Source organism: Anomaloglossus baeobatrachus, chromosome 9, assembly GCF_048569485.1.
Source record: "Anomaloglossus baeobatrachus isolate aAnoBae1 chromosome 9, aAnoBae1.hap1, whole genome shotgun sequence".
NCBI classification, from domain to species: Eukaryota; Metazoa; Chordata; class Amphibia; order Anura; family Aromobatidae; genus Anomaloglossus; species Anomaloglossus baeobatrachus.
In genome coordinates this window covers 164,002,638-164,018,411 of record NC_134361.1, presented here as the reverse complement: position 1 = coordinate 164,018,411, position 15,774 = coordinate 164,002,638, and the positions used below count along the sequence as shown (strand labels likewise).

General features: G+C 46.2%; 10 non-coding genes across 10 annotated transcripts; all 10 read left to right on the top strand.

Annotated features, from left to right (window-relative positions):
• Positions 1-207: 207 nt before the first annotated feature.
• Positions 208-398, top strand: LOC142254020 (U2 spliceosomal RNA). The gene has a single exon (XR_012727044.1). It is a non-coding gene; the product is annotated as a U2 spliceosomal RNA (small nuclear RNA).
• Positions 399-1,785: 1,387 nt separating this feature from the next.
• On the top strand, positions 1,786-1,976 carry LOC142254018 (U2 spliceosomal RNA). The gene has a single exon (XR_012727042.1). It is a non-coding gene; the product is annotated as a U2 spliceosomal RNA (small nuclear RNA).
• Positions 1,977-3,363: 1,387 nt separating this feature from the next.
• LOC142254016 (U2 spliceosomal RNA) lies at positions 3,364-3,554 on the top strand. Its single transcript, XR_012727041.1, has one exon. It is a non-coding gene; the product is annotated as a U2 spliceosomal RNA (small nuclear RNA).
• Positions 3,555-4,941: 1,387 nt separating this feature from the next.
• On the top strand, positions 4,942-5,132 carry LOC142254015 (U2 spliceosomal RNA). Its single transcript, XR_012727040.1, has one exon. It is a non-coding gene; the product is annotated as a U2 spliceosomal RNA (small nuclear RNA).
• Positions 5,133-6,519: 1,387 nt separating this feature from the next.
• LOC142252843 (U2 spliceosomal RNA) lies at positions 6,520-6,710 on the top strand. Its single transcript, XR_012726209.1, has one exon. It is a non-coding gene; the product is annotated as a U2 spliceosomal RNA (small nuclear RNA).
• A 1,387-nt stretch (positions 6,711-8,097) lies between these two features.
• Positions 8,098-8,288, top strand: LOC142254014 (U2 spliceosomal RNA). Its single transcript, XR_012727039.1, has one exon. It is a non-coding gene; the product is annotated as a U2 spliceosomal RNA (small nuclear RNA).
• A 1,387-nt stretch (positions 8,289-9,675) lies between these two features.
• Positions 9,676-9,866, top strand: LOC142254013 (U2 spliceosomal RNA). Its single transcript, XR_012727038.1, has one exon. It is a non-coding gene; the product is annotated as a U2 spliceosomal RNA (small nuclear RNA).
• A 1,387-nt stretch (positions 9,867-11,253) lies between these two features.
• On the top strand, positions 11,254-11,444 carry LOC142254012 (U2 spliceosomal RNA). The gene has a single exon (XR_012727037.1). It is a non-coding gene; the product is annotated as a U2 spliceosomal RNA (small nuclear RNA).
• A 1,387-nt stretch (positions 11,445-12,831) lies between these two features.
• Positions 12,832-13,022, top strand: LOC142254011 (U2 spliceosomal RNA). Its single transcript, XR_012727036.1, has one exon. It is a non-coding gene; the product is annotated as a U2 spliceosomal RNA (small nuclear RNA).
• A 1,387-nt stretch (positions 13,023-14,409) lies between these two features.
• Positions 14,410-14,600, top strand: LOC142254010 (U2 spliceosomal RNA). The gene has a single exon (XR_012727035.1). It is a non-coding gene; the product is annotated as a U2 spliceosomal RNA (small nuclear RNA).
• The last annotated feature ends 1,174 nt before the right edge of the window (positions 14,601-15,774 follow it).

The window sequence follows — 15,774 nt, the reverse complement described above, 5'->3', positions numbered from 1 at the left end:
GGAGTTATTCAGATTCATTGCAGTGGGCGGCGGCTGCAAAACGCACCATTCTTCTTGTTTTTGCTCTGCAAAGCAGCCTTTTCAAGGGTTGGCTTGGGTGACAAAATGTCTTGTGTAGGCGTGGGTTTGTCTCCCTCTCGCTCTCTCTCCCTAAGATGTGTCCGGCATAGGCCAGGGTGCCACTCGAGGCCCAAACCAATTCTGGTTATCGCTTCTCGGCCTTTTGGCTAAGATCAAGTGTAGTATCTGTTCTTATCAGTTTAATATCTGATACGTCCCCTATCTGGGGACCATATATTAAATGGATTTTTAGAACAGGGAGATGGAAAAAGAGCTTGCTCTGTCCACTCCACGCATTGACCTGGTATTGCAGTACCTCCAGGAACGGTGCACCCCTTCTTAACCCAGTTTCCAAAAGCAGAACTCAATTCACCTGATTCATATTAGCCCGATTTAATGAATTGGAAGAAAGCATACGTCTTCATATGCACCTCAATTTGGCCCATTCACTTTTCACACTTCCTCCTTTTGTTTTTTATCTTTCACACTTTTGACTTTCTTTATTCATCCAAATAGCAAACTCATCACCACTCAACCTGACCAACTCGGCTATGTCCCCGTGCTGCAGTTCTCTGTCTTATCTAGATCATTTGCAATTGAATGGAATAGATCCCTTTTGGACAAAGTGGATTCACCTGCTGCTGCAGTGACCACAGGTGTGATAAGATCTAGAATTGGCATCTGGTGCGATCTCTCCGCTTCCACTCCAAAGAAAGTTACCTGTTTATTCCTATCATGCATTGGTTTTTGGGGTTTTCTTTGAGTAATGATGATCTCTTTAGTAGTCTGTTGGCGCCCTCTCCTGGAGGAATAGTTTGCTTGCTCTTGGACATTCTAAAAGAGAGGTCATGATAGACATTGAGCTTCTGAGCTCAATTGGGGACAGTCATGGGTGATGAATGTTTGCAACCTACTGCGAAGCCTCATACCGCAATATAAGGAACGTCAAATACTAAGAAAGGGCGGCCTATGAAAGAATTACTACTTTCAATAAGTACACTTAAACGGCTAATTGGGAATAGAAAAACTGTAAAAAGCCCTCTGAGAAAGCCCCCCTCTAACCTTTGATAGTAAGCTTTTCTGTAGTCTGCCTGTTGATGTATTTTCCGTTTGAACTGTGCACAACATGAAGAGACGGAACACTGGCGGCTTGTCACAATGCCCCCCGATGACATCACAATAGCGCTGCTGCCTAGAAAACAAGCTGCGCAGAAGAAGTTGTTCTTTGGGTGGGAGGGTGGGCTAGTGGAAGGAGGGGGCAATCTCTTTTTTTCCCGGGTGGTAGGGGGATGACAGGAGAAGGGAAGCGGGTGGTGAGAAAGGTACAGAGGGCAGGGTTTGGGGGCTGGGAAGGAAAGGGAAAAGATTAGGGTTTGGGGATGATGAAAGGGCTTTCTACGGGTAAGGATGGCAAAGGGTGGCAGTGACGGAAAGTCAGGCAACCTGTCCTGTCCGTCTTTTTGTATCGTGAATTGGAAAGACTGCAAGGGGGAGGGGAGTTGCTTGCGCCCTAAAGGAGGAGTTATTCAGATTCATTGCAGTGGGCGGCGGCTGCAAAACGCACCATTCTTCTTGTTTTTGCTCTGCAAAGCAGCCTTTTCAAGGGTTGGCTTGGGTGACAAAATGTCTTGTGTAGGCGTGGGTTTGTCTCCCTCTCGCTCTCTCTCCCTAAGATGTGTCCGGCATAGGCCAGGGTGCCACTCGAGGCCCAAACCAATTCTGGTTATCGCTTCTCGGCCTTTTGGCTAAGATCAAGTGTAGTATCTGTTCTTATCAGTTTAATATCTGATACGTCCCCTATCTGGGGACCATATATTAAATGGATTTTTAGAACAGGGAGATGGAAAAAGAGCTTGCTCTGTCCACTCCACGCATTGACCTGGTATTGCAGTACCTCCAGGAACGGTGCACCCCTTCTTAACCCAGTTTCCAAAAGCAGAACTCAATTCACCTGATTCATATTAGCCCGATTTAATGAATTGGAAGAAAGCATACGTCTTCATATGCACCTCAATTTGGCCCATTCACTTTTCACACTTCCTCCTTTTGTTTTTTATCTTTCACACTTTTGACTTTCTTTATTCATCCAAATAGCAAACTCATCACCACTCAACCTGACCAACTCGGCTATGTCCCCGTGCTGCAGTTCTCTGTCTTATCTAGATCATTTGCAATTGAATGGAATAGATCCCTTTTGGACAAAGTGGATTCACCTGCTGCTGCAGTGACCACAGGTGTGATAAGATCTAGAATTGGCATCTGGTGCGATCTCTCCGCTTCCACTCCAAAGAAAGTTACCTGTTTATTCCTATCATGCATTGGTTTTTGGGGTTTTCTTTGAGTAATGATGATCTCTTTAGTAGTCTGTTGGCGCCCTCTCCTGGAGGAATAGTTTGCTTGCTCTTGGACATTCTAAAAGAGAGGTCATGATAGACATTGAGCTTCTGAGCTCAATTGGGGACAGTCATGGGTGATGAATGTTTGCAACCTACTGCGAAGCCTCATACCGCAATATAAGGAACGTCAAATACTAAGAAAGGGCGGCCTATGAAAGAATTACTACTTTCAATAAGTACACTTAAACGGCTAATTGGGAATAGAAAAACTGTAAAAAGCCCTCTGAGAAAGCCCCCCTCTAACCTTTGATAGTAAGCTTTTCTGTAGTCTGCCTGTTGATGTATTTTCCGTTTGAACTGTGCACAACATGAAGAGACGGAACACTGGCGGCTTGTCACAATGCCCCCCGATGACATCACAATAGCGCTGCTGCCTAGAAAACAAGCTGCGCAGAAGAAGTTGTTCTTTGGGTGGGAGGGTGGGCTAGTGGAAGGATGGGGCAATCTCTTTTTTTCCCGGGTGGTAGGGGGATGACAGGAGAAGGGAAGCGGGTGGTGAGAAAGGTACAGAGGGCAGGGTTTGGGGGCTGGGAAGGAAAGGGAAAAGATTAGGGTTTGGGGATGATGAAAGGGCTTTCTACGGGTAAGGATGGCAAAGGGTGGCAGTGACGGAAAGTCAGGCAACCTGTCCTGTCCGTCTTTTTGTATCGTGAATTGGAAAGACTGCAAGGGGGAGGGGAGTTGCTTGCGCCCTAAAGGAGGAGTTATTCAGATTCATTGCAGTGGGCGGCGGCTGCAAAACGCACCATTCTTCTTGTTTTTGCTCTGCAAAGCAGCCTTTTCAAGGGTTGGCTTGGGTGACAAAATGTCTTGTGTAGGCGTGGGTTTGTCTCCCTCTCGCTCTCTCTCCCTAAGATGTGTCCGGCATAGGCCAGGGTGCCACTCGAGGCCCAAACCAATTCTGGTTATCGCTTCTCGGCCTTTTGGCTAAGATCAAGTGTAGTATCTGTTCTTATCAGTTTAATATCTGATACGTCCCCTATCTGGGGACCATATATTAAATGGATTTTTAGAACAGGGAGATGGAAAAAGAGCTTGCTCTGTCCACTCCACGCATTGACCTGGTATTGCAGTACCTCCAGGAACGGTGCACCCCTTCTTAACCCAGTTTCCAAAAGCAGAACTCAATTCACCTGATTCATATTAGCCCGATTTAATGAATTGGAAGAAAGCATACGTCTTCATATGCACCTCAATTTGGCCCATTCACTTTTCACACTTCCTCCTTTTGTTTTTTATCTTTCACACTTTTGACTTTCTTTATTCATCCAAATAGCAAACTCATCACCACTCAACCTGACCAACTCGGCTATGTCCCCGTGCTGCAGTTCTCTGTCTTATCTAGATCATTTGCAATTGAATGGAATAGATCCCTTTTGGACAAAGTGGATTCACCTGCTGCTGCAGTGACCACAGGTGTGATAAGATCTAGAATTGGCATCTGGTGCGATCTCTCCGCTTCCACTCCAAAGAAAGTTACCTGTTTATTCCTATCATGCATTGGTTTTTGGGGTTTTCTTTGAGTAATGATGATCTCTTTAGTAGTCTGTTGGCGCCCTCTCCTGGAGGAATAGTTTGCTTGCTCTTGGACATTCTAAAAGAGAGGTCATGATAGACATTGAGCTTCTGAGCTCAATTGGGGACAGTCATGGGTGATGAATGTTTGCAACCTACTGCGAAGCCTCATACCGCAATATAAGGAACGTCAAATACTAAGAAAGGGCGGCCTATGAAAGAATTACTACTTTCAATAAGTACACTTAAACGGCTAATTGGGAATAGAAAAACTGTAAAAAGCCCTCTGAGAAAGCCCCCCTCTAACCTTTGATAGTAAGCTTTTCTGTAGTCTGCCTGTTGATGTATTTTCCGTTTGAACTGTGCACAACATGAAGAGACGGAACACTGGCGGCTTGTCACAATGCCCCCCGATGACATCACAATAGCGCTGCTGCCTAGAAAACAAGCTGCGCAGAAGAAGTTGTTCTTTGGGTGGGAGGGTGGGCTAGTGGAAGGAGGGGGCAATCTCTTTTTTTCCCGGGTGGTAGGGGGATGACAGGAGAAGGGAAGCGGGTGGTGAGAAAGGTACAGAGGGCAGGGTTTGGGGGCTGGGAAGGAAAGGGAAAAGATTAGGGTTTGGGGATGATGAAAGGGCTTTCTACGGGTAAGGATGGCAAAGGGTGGCAGTGACGGAAAGTCAGGCAACCTGTCCTGTCCGTCTTTTTGTATCGTGAATTGGAAAGACTGCAAGGGGGAGGGGAGTTGCTTGCGCCCTAAAGGAGGAGTTATTCAGATTCATTGCAGTGGGCGGCGGCTGCAAAACGCACCATTCTTCTTGTTTTTGCTCTGCAAAGCAGCCTTTTCAAGGGTTGGCTTGGGTGACAAAATGTCTTGTGTAGGCGTGGGTTTGTCTCCCTCTCGCTCTCTCTCCCTAAGATGTGTCCGGCATAGGCCAGGGTGCCACTCGAGGCCCAAACCAATTCTGGTTATCGCTTCTCGGCCTTTTGGCTAAGATCAAGTGTAGTATCTGTTCTTATCAGTTTAATATCTGATACGTCCCCTATCTGGGGACCATATATTAAATGGATTTTTAGAACAGGGAGATGGAAAAAGAGCTTGCTCTGTCCACTCCACGCATTGACCTGGTATTGCAGTACCTCCAGGAACGGTGCACCCCTTCTTAACCCAGTTTCCAAAAGCAGAACTCAATTCACCTGATTCATATTAGCCCGATTTAATGAATTGGAAGAAAGCATACGTCTTCATATGCACCTCAATTTGGCCCATTCACTTTTCACACTTCCTCCTTTTGTTTTTTATCTTTCACACTTTTGACTTTCTTTATTCATCCAAATAGCAAACTCATCACCACTCAACCTGACCAACTCGGCTATGTCCCCGTGCTGCAGTTCTCTGTCTTATCTAGATCATTTGCAATTGAATGGAATAGATCCCTTTTGGACAAAGTGGATTCACCTGCTGCTGCAGTGACCACAGGTGTGATAAGATCTAGAATTGGCATCTGGTGCGATCTCTCCGCTTCCACTCCAAAGAAAGTTACCTGTTTATTCCTATCATGCATTGGTTTTTGGGGTTTTCTTTGAGTAATGATGATCTCTTTAGTAGTCTGTTGGCGCCCTCTCCTGGAGGAATAGTTTGCTTGCTCTTGGACATTCTAAAAGAGAGGTCATGATAGACATTGAGCTTCTGAGCTCAATTGGGGACAGTCATGGGTGATGAATGTTTGCAACCTACTGCGAAGCCTCATACCGCAATATAAGGAACGTCAAATACTAAGAAAGGGCGGCCTATGAAAGAATTACTACTTTCAATAAGTACACTTAAACGGCTAATTGGGAATAGAAAAACTGTAAAAAGCCCTCTGAGAAAGCCCCCCTCTAACCTTTGATAGTAAGCTTTTCTGTAGTCTGCCTGTTGATGTATTTTCCGTTTGAACTGTGCACAACATGAAGAGACGGAACACTGGCGGCTTGTCACAATGCCCCCCGATGACATCACAATAGCGCTGCTGCCTAGAAAACAAGCTGCGCAGAAGAAGTTGTTCTTTGGGTGGGAGGGTGGGCTAGTGGAAGGAGGGGGCAATCTCTTTTTTTCCCGGGTGGTAGGGGGATGACAGGAGAAGGGAAGCGGGTGGTGAGAAAGGTACAGAGGGCAGGGTTTGGGGGCTGGGAAGGAAAGGGAAAAGATTAGGGTTTGGGGATGATGAAAGGGCTTTCTACGGGTAAGGATGGCAAAGGGTGGCAGTGACGGAAAGTCAGGCAACCTGTCCTGTCCGTCTTTTTGTATCGTGAATTGGAAAGACTGCAAGGGGGAGGGGAGTTGCTTGCGCCCTAAAGGAGGAGTTATTCAGATTCATTGCAGTGGGCGGCGGCTGCAAAACGCACCATTCTTCTTGTTTTTGCTCTGCAAAGCAGCCTTTTCAAGGGTTGGCTTGGGTGACAAAATGTCTTGTGTAGGCGTGGGTTTGTCTCCCTCTCGCTCTCTCTCCCTAAGATGTGTCCGGCATAGGCCAGGGTGCCACTCGAGGCCCAAACCAATTCTGGTTACCGCTTCTCGGCCTTTTGGCTAAGATCAAGTGTAGTATCTGTTCTTATCAGTTTAATATCTGATACGTCCCCTATCTGGGGACCATATATTAAATGGATTTTTAGAACAGGGAGATGGAAAAAGAGCTTGCTCTGTCCACTCCACGCATTGACCTGGTATTGCAGTACCTCCAGGAACGGTGCACCCCTTCTTAACCCAGTTTCCAAAAGCAGAACTCAATTCACCTGATTCATATTAGCCCGATTTAATGAATTGGAAGAAAGCATACGTCTTCATATGCACCTCAATTTGGCCCATTCACTTTTCACACTTCCTCCTTTTGTTTTTTATCTTTCACACTTTTGACTTTCTTTATTCATCCAAATAGCAAACTCATCACCACTCAACCTGACCAACTCGGCTATGTCCCCGTGCTGCAGTTCTCTGTCTTATCTAGATCATTTGCAATTGAATGGAATAGATCCCTTTTGGACAAAGTGGATTCACCTGCTGCTGCAGTGACCACAGGTGTGATAAGATCTAGAATTGGCATCTGGTGCGATCTCTCCGCTTCCACTCCAAAGAAAGTTACCTGTTTATTCCTATCATGCATTGGTTTTTGGGGTTTTCTTTGAGTAATGATGATCTCTTTAGTAGTCTGTTGGCGCCCTCTCCTGGAGGAATAGTTTGCTTGCTCTTGGACATTCTAAAAGAGAGGTCATGATAGACATTGAGCTTCTGAGCTCAATTGGGGACAGTCATGGGTGATGAATGTTTGCAACCTACTGCGAAGCCTCATACCGCAATATAAGGAACGTCAAATACTAAGAAAGGGCGGCCTATGAAAGAATTACTACTTTCAATAAGTACACTTAAACGGCTAATTGGGAATAGAAAAACTGTATAAAGCCCTCTGAGAAAGCCCCCCTCTAACCTTTGATAGTAAGCTTTTCTGTAGTCTGCCTGTTGATGTATTTTCCGTTTGAACTGTGCACAACATGAAGAGACGGAACACTGGCGGCTTGTCACAATGCCCCCCGATGACATCACAATAGCGCTGCTGCCTAGAAAACAAGCTGCGCAGAAGAAGTTGTTCTTTGGGTGGGAGGGTGGGCTAGTGGAAGGAGGGGGCAATCTCTTTTTTTCCCGGGTGGTAGGGGGATGACAGGAGAAGGGAAGCGGGTGGTGAGAAAGGTACAGAGGGCAGGGTTTGGGGGCTGGGAAGGAAAGGGAAAAGATTAGGGTTTGGGGATGATGAAAGGGCTTTCTACGGGTAAGGATGGCAAAGGGTGGCAGTGACGGAAAGTCAGGCAACCTGTCCTGTCCGTCTTTTTGTATCGTGAATTGGAAAGACTGCAAGGGGGAGGGGAGTTGCTTGCGCCCTAAAGGAGGAGTTATTCAGATTCATTGCAGTGGGCGGCGGCTGCAAAACGCACCATTCTTCTTGTTTTTGCTCTGCAAAGCAGCCTTTTCAAGGGTTGGCTTGGGTGACAAAATGTCTTGTGTAGGCGTGGGTTTGTCTCCCTCTCGCTCTCTCTCCCTAAGATGTGTCCGGCATAGGCCAGGGTGCCACTCGAGGCCCAAACCAATTCTGGTTATCGCTTCTCGGCCTTTTGGCTAAGATCAAGTGTAGTATCTGTTCTTATCAGTTTAATATCTGATACGTCCCCTATCTGGGGACCATATATTAAATGGATTTTTAGAACAGGGAGATGGAAAAAGAGCTTGCTCTGTCCACTCCACGCATTGACCTGGTATTGCAGTACCTCCAGGAACGGTGCACCCCTTCTTAACCCAGTTTCCAAAAGCAGAACTCAATTCACCTGATTCATATTAGCCCGATTTAATGAATTGGAAGAAAGCATACGTCTTCATATGCACCTCAATTTGGCCCATTCACTTTTCACACTTCCTCCTTTTGTTTTTTATCTTTCACACTTTTGACTTTCTTTATTCATCCAAATAGCAAACTCATCACCACTCAACCTGACCAACTCGGCTATGTCCCCGTGCTGCAGTTCTCTGTCTTATCTAGATCATTTGCAATTGAATGGAATAGATCCCTTTTGGACAAAGTGGATTCACCTGCTGCTGCAGTGACCACAGGTGTGATAAGATCTAGAATTGGCATCTGGTGCGATCTCTCCGCTTCCACTCCAAAGAAAGTTACCTGTTTATTCCTATCATGCATTGGTTTTTGGGGTTTTCTTTGAGTAATGATGATCTCTTTAGTAGTCTGTTGGCGCCCTCTCCTGGAGGAATAGTTTGCTTGCTCTTGGACATTCTAAAAGAGAGGTCATGATAGACATTGAGCTTCTGAGCTCAATTGGGGACAGTCATGGGTGATGAATGTTTGCAACCTACTGCGAAGCCTCATACCGCAATATAAGGAACGTCAAATACTAAGAAAGGGCGGCCTATGAAAGAATTACTACTTTCAATAAGTACACTTAAACGGCTAATTGGGAATAGAAAAACTGTAAAAAGCCCTCTGAGAAAGCCCCCCTCTAACCTTTGATAGTAAGCTTTTCTGTAGTCTGCCTGTTGATGTATTTTCCGTTTGAACTGTGCACAACATGAAGAGACGGAACACTGGCGGCTTGTCACAATGCCCCCCGATGACATCACAATAGCGCTGCTGCCTAGAAAACAAGCTGCGCAGAAGAAGTTGTTCTTTGGGTGGGAGGGTGGGCTAGTGGAAGGAGGGGGCAATCTCTTTTTTTCCCGGGTGGTAGGGGGATGACAGGAGAAGGGAAGCGGGTGGTGAGAAAGGTACAGAGGGCAGGGTTTGGGGGCTGGGAAGGAAAGGGAAAAGATTAGGGTTTGGGGATGATGAAAGGGCTTTCTACGGGTAAGGATGGCAAAGGGTGGCAGTGACGGAAAGTCAGGCAACCTGTCCTGTCCGTCTTTTTGTATCGTGAATTGGAAAGACTGCAAGGGGGAGGGGAGTTGCTTGCGCCCTAAAGGAGGAGTTATTCAGATTCATTGCAGTGGGCGGCGGCTGCAAAACGCACCATTCTTCTTGTTTTTGCTCTGCAAAGCAGCCTTTTCAAGGGTTGGCTTGGGTGACAAAATGTCTTGTGTAGGCGTGGGTTTGTCTCCCTCTCGCTCTCTCTCCCTAAGATGTGTCCGGCATAGGCCAGGGTGCCACTCGAGGCCCAAACCAATTCTGGTTATCGCTTCTCGGCCTTTTGGCTAAGATCAAGTGTAGTATCTGTTCTTATCAGTTTAATATCTGATACGTCCCCTATCTGGGGACCATATATTAAATGGATTTTTAGAACAGGGAGATGGAAAAAGAGCTTGCTCTGTCCACTCCACGCATTGACCTGGTATTGCAGTACCTCCAGGAACGGTGCACCCCTTCTTAACCCAGTTTCCAAAAGCAGAACTCAATTCACCTGATTCATATTAGCCCGATTTAATGAATTGGAAGAAAGCATACGTCTTCATATGCACCTCAATTTGGCCCATTCACTTTTCACACTTCCTCCTTTTGTTTTTTATCTTTCACACTTTTGACTTTCTTTATTCATCCAAATAGCAAACTCATCACCACTCAACCTGACCAACTCGGCTATGTCCCCGTGCTGCAGTTCTCTGTCTTATCTAGATCATTTGCAATTGAATGGAATAGATCCCTTTTGGACAAAGTGGATTCACCTGCTGCTGCAGTGACCACAGGTGTGATAAGATCTAGAATTGGCATCTGTTGCGATCTCTCCGCTTCCACTCCAAAGAAAGTTACCTGTTTATTCCTATCATGCATTGGTTTTTGGGGTTTTCTTTGAGTAATGATGATCTCTTTAGTAGTCTGTTGGCGCCCTCTCCTGGAGGAATAGTTTGCTTGCTCTTGGACATTCTAAAAGAGAGGTCATGATAGACATTGAGCTTCTGAGCTCAATTGGGGACAGTCATGGGTGATGAATGTTTGCAACCTACTGCGAAGCCTCATACCGCAATATAAGGAACGTCAAATACTAAGAAAGGGCGGCCTATGAAAGAATTACTACTTTCAATAAGTACACTTAAACGGCTAATTGGGAATAGAAAAACTGTAAAAAGCCCTCTGAGAAAGCCCCCCTCTAACCTTTGATAGTAAGCTTTTCTGTAGTCTGCCTGTTGATGTATTTTCCGTTTGAACTGTGCACAACATGAAGAGACGGAACACTGGCGGCTTGTCACAATGCCCCCCGATGACATCACAATAGCGCTGCTGCCTAGAAAACAAGCTGCGCAGAAGAAGTTGTTCTTTGGGTGGGAGGGTGGGCTAGTGGAAGGAGGGGGCAATCTCTTTTTTTCCCGGGTGGTAGGGGGATGACAGGAGAAGGGAAGCGGGTGGTGAGAAAGGTACAGAGGGCAGGGTTTGGGGGCTGGGAAGGAAAGGGAAAAGATTAGGGTTTGGGGATGATGAAAGGGCTTTCTACGGGTAAGGATGGCAAAGGGTGGCAGTGACGGAAAGTCAGGCAACCTGTCCTGTCCGTCTTTTTGTATCGTGAATTGGAAAGACTGCAAGGGGGAGGGGAGTTGCTTGCGCCCTAAAGGAGGAGTTATTCAGATTCATTGCAGTGGGCGGCGGCTGCAAAACGCACCATTCTTCTTGTTTTTGCTCTGCAAAGCAGCCTTTTCAAGGGTTGGCTTGGGTGACAAAATGTCTTGTGTAGGCGTGGGTTTGTCTCCCTCTCGCTCTCTCTCCCTAAGATGTGTCCGGCATAGGCCAGGGTGCCACTCGAGGCCCAAACCAATTCTGGTTATCGCTTCTCGGCCTTTTGGCTAAGATCAAGTGTAGTATCTGTTCTTATCAGTTTAATATCTGATACGTCCCCTATCTGGGGACCATATATTAAATGGATTTTTAGAACAGGGAGATGGAAAAAGAGCTTGCTCTGTCCACTCCACGCATTGACCTGGTATTGCAGTACCTCCAGGAACGGTGCACCCCTTCTTAACCCAGTTTCCAAAAGCAGAACTCAATTCACCTGATTCATATTAGCCCGATTTAATGAATTGGAAGAAAGCATACGTCTTCATATGCACCTCAATTTGGCCCATTCACTTTTCACACTTCCTCCTTTTGTTTTTTATCTTTCACACTTTTGACTTTCTTTATTCATCCAAATAGCAAACTCATCACCACTCAACCTGACCAACTCGGCTATGTCCCCGTGCTGCAGTTCTCTGTCTTATCTAGATCATTTGCAATTGAATGGAATAGATCCCTTTTGGACAAAGTGGATTCACCTGCTGCTGCAGTGACCACAGGTGTGATAAGATCTAGAATTGGCATCTGGTGCGATCTCTCCGCTTCCACTCCAAAGAAAGTTACCTGTTTATTCCTATCATGCATTGGTTTTTGGGGTTTTCTTTGAGTAATGATGATCTCTTTAGTAGTCTGTTGGCGCCCTCTCCTGGAGGAATAGTTTGCTTGCTCTTGGACATTCTAAAAGAGAGGTCATGATAGACATTGAGCTTCTGAGCTCAATTGGGGACAGTCATGGGTGATGAATGTTTGCAACCTACTGCGAAGCCTCATACCGCAATATAAGGAACGTCAAATACTAAGAAAGGGCGGCCTATGAAAGAATTACTACTTTCAATAAGTACACTTAAACGGCTAATTGGGAATAGAAAAACTGTAAAAAGCCCTCTGAGAAAGCCCCCCTCTAACCTTTGATAGTAAGCTTTTCTGTAGTCTGCCTGTTGATGTATTTTCCGTTTGAACTGTGCACAACATGAAGAGACGGAACACTGGCGGCTTGTCACAATGCCCCCCGATGACATCACAATAGCGCTGCTGCCTAGAAAACAAGCTGCGCAGAAGAAGTTGTTCTTTGGGTGGGAGGGTGGGCTAGTGGAAGGAGGGGGCAATCTCTTTTTTTCCCGGGTGGTAGGGGGATGACAGGAGAAGGGAAGCGGGTGGTGAGAAAGGTACAGAGGGCAGGGTTTGGGGGCTGGGAAGGAAAGGGAAAAGATTAGGGTTTGGGGATGATGAAAGGGCTTTCTACGGGTAAGGATGGCAAAGGGTGGCAGTGACGGAAAGTCAGGCAACCTGTCCTGTCCGTCTTTTTGTATCGTGAATTGGAAAGACTGCAAGGGGGAGGGGAGTTGCTTGCGCCCTAAAGGAGGAGTTATTCAGATTCATTGCAGTGGGCGGCGGCTGCAAAACGCACCATTCTTCTTGTTTTTGCTCTGCAAAGCAGCCTTTTCAAGGGTTGGCTTGGGTGACAAAATGTCTTGTGTAGGCGTGGGTTTGTCTCCCTCTCGCTCTCTCTCCCTAAGATGTGTCCGGCATAGGCCAGGGTGCCACTCGAGGCCCAAACCAATTCTGGTTATCGCTTCTCGGCCTTTTGGCTAAGATCAAGTGTAGTATCTGTTCTTATCAGTTTAATATCTGATACGTCCCCTATCTGGGGACCATATATTAAATGGATTTTTAGAACAGGGAGATGGAAAAAGAGCTTGCTCTGTCCACTCCACGCATTGACCTGGTATTGCAGTACCTCCAGGAACGGTGCACCCCTTCTTAACCCAGTTTCCAAAAGCAGAACTCAATTCACCTGATTCATATTAGCCCGATTTAATGAATTGGAAGAAAGCATACGTCTTCATATGCACCTCAATTTGGCCCATTCACTTTTCACACTTCCTCCTTTTGTTTTTTATCTTTCACACTTTTGACTTTCTTTATTCATCCAAATAGCAAACTCATCACCACTCAACCTGACCAACTCGGCTATGTCCCCGTGCTGCAGTTCTCTGTCTTATCTAGATCATTTGCAATTGAATGGAATAGATCCCTTTTGGACAAAGTGGATTCACCTGCTGCTGCAGTGACCACAGGTGTGATAAGATCTAGAATTGGCATCTGGTGCGATCTCTCCGCTTCCACTCCAAAGAAAGTTACCTGTTTATTCCTATCATGCATTGGTTTTTGGGGTTTTCTTTGAGTAATGATGATCTCTTTAGTAGTCTGTTGGCGCCCTCTCCTGGAGGAATAGTTTGCTTGCTCTTGGACATTCTAAAAGAGAGGTCATGATAGACATTGAGCTTCTGAGCTCAATTGGGGACAGTCATGGGTGATGAATGTTTGCAACCTACTGCGAAGCCTCATACCGCAATATAAGGAACGTCAAATACTAAGAAAGGGCGGCCTATGAAAGAATTACTACTTTCAATAAGTACACTTAAACGGCTAATTGGGAATAGAAAAACTGTAAAAAGCCCTCTGAGAAAGCCCCCCTCTAACCTTTGATAGTAAGCTTTTCTGTAGTCTGCCTGTTGATGTATTTTCCGTTTGAACTGTGCACAACATGAAGAGACGGAACACTGGCGGCTTGTCACAATGCCCCCCGATGACATCACAATAGCGCTGCTGCCTAGAAAACAAGCTGCGCAGAAGAAGTTGTTCTTTGGGTGGGAGGGTGGGCTAGTGGAAGGAGGGGGCAATCTCTTTTTTTCCCGGGTGGTAGGGGGATGACAGGAGAAGGGAAGCGGGTGGTGAGAAAGGTACAGAGGGCAGGGTTTGGGGGCTGGGAAGGAAAGGGAAAAGATTAGGGTTTGGGGATGATGAAAGGGCTTTCTACGGGTAAGGATGGCAAAGGGTGGCAGTGACGGAAAGTCAGGCAACCTGTCCTGTCCGTCTTTTTGTATCGTGAATTGGAAAGACTGCAAGGGGGAGGGGAGTTGCTTGCGTCCTAAAGGAGGAGTTATTCAGATTCATTGCAGTGGGCGGCGGCTGCAAAACGCACCATTCTTCTTGTTTTTGCTCTGCAAAGCAGCCTTTTCAAGGGTTGGCTTGGGTGACAAAATGTCTTGTGTAGGCGTGGGTTTGTCTCCCTCTCGCTCTCTCTCCCTAAGATGTGTCCGGCATAGGCCAGGGTGCCACTCGAGGCCCAAACCAATTCTGGTTATCGCTTCTCGGCCTTTTGGCTAAGATCAAGTGTAGTATCTGTTCTTATCAGTTTAATATCTGATACGTCCCCTATCTGGGGACCATATATTAAATGGATTTTTAGAACAGGGAGATGGAAAAAGAGCTTGCTCTGTCCACTCCACGCATTGACCTGGTATTGCAGTACCTCCAGGAACGGTGCACCCCTTCTTAACCCAGTTTCCAAAAGCAGAACTCAATTCACCTGATTCATATTAGCCCGATTTAATGAATTGGAAGAAAGCATACGTCTTCATATGCACCTCAATTTGGCCCATTCACTTTTCACACTTCCTCCTTTTGTTTTTTATCTTTCACACTTTTGACTTTCTTTATTCATCCAAATAGCAAACTCATCACCACTCAACCTGACCAACTCGGCTATGTCCCCGTGCTGCAGTTCTCTGTCTTATCTAGATCATTTGCAATTGAATGGAATAGATCCCTTTTGGACAAAGTGGATTCACCTGCTGCTGCAGTGACCACAGGTGTGATAAGATCTAGAATTGGCATCTGGTGCGATCTCTCCGCTTCCACTCCAAAGAAAGTTACCTGTTTATTCCTATCATGCATTGGTTTTTGGGGTTTTTTTTGAGTAATGATGATCTCTTTAGTAGTCTGTTGGCGCCCTCTCCTGGAGGAATAGTTTGCTTGCTCTTGGACATTCTAAAAGAGAGGTCATGATAGACATTGAGCTTCTGAGCTCAATTGGGGACAGTCATGGGTGATGAATGTTTGCAACCTACTGCGAAGCCTCATACCGCAATATAAGGAACGTCAAATACTAAGAAAGGGCGGCCTATGAAAGAATTACTACTTTCAATAAGTACACTTAAACGGCTAATTGGGAATAGAAAAACTGTAAAAAGCCCTCTGAGAAAGCCCCCCTCTAACCTTTGATAGTAAGCTTTTCTGTAGTCTGCCTGTTGATGTATTTTCCGTTTGAACTGTGCACAACATGAAGAGACGGAACACTGGCGGCTTGTCACAATGCCCCCCGATGACATCACAATAGCGCTGCTGCCTAGAAAACAAGCTGCGCAGAAGAAGTTGTTCTTTGGGTGGGAGGGTGGGCTAGTGGAAGGAGGGGGCAATCTCTTTTTTTCCCGGGTGGTAGGGGGATGACAGGAGAAGGGAAGCGGGTGGTGAGAAAGGTACAGAGGGCAGGGTTTGGGGGCTGGGAAGGAAAGGGAAAAGATTAGGGTTTGGGGATGATGAAAGGGCTTTCTACGGGTAAGGATGGCAAAGGGTGGCAGTGACGGAAAGTCAGGCAACCTGTCCTGTCCGTCTTTTTGTATCGTGAATTGGAAAGACTGCAAGGGGGAGGGGAGTTGCTTGCGCCCT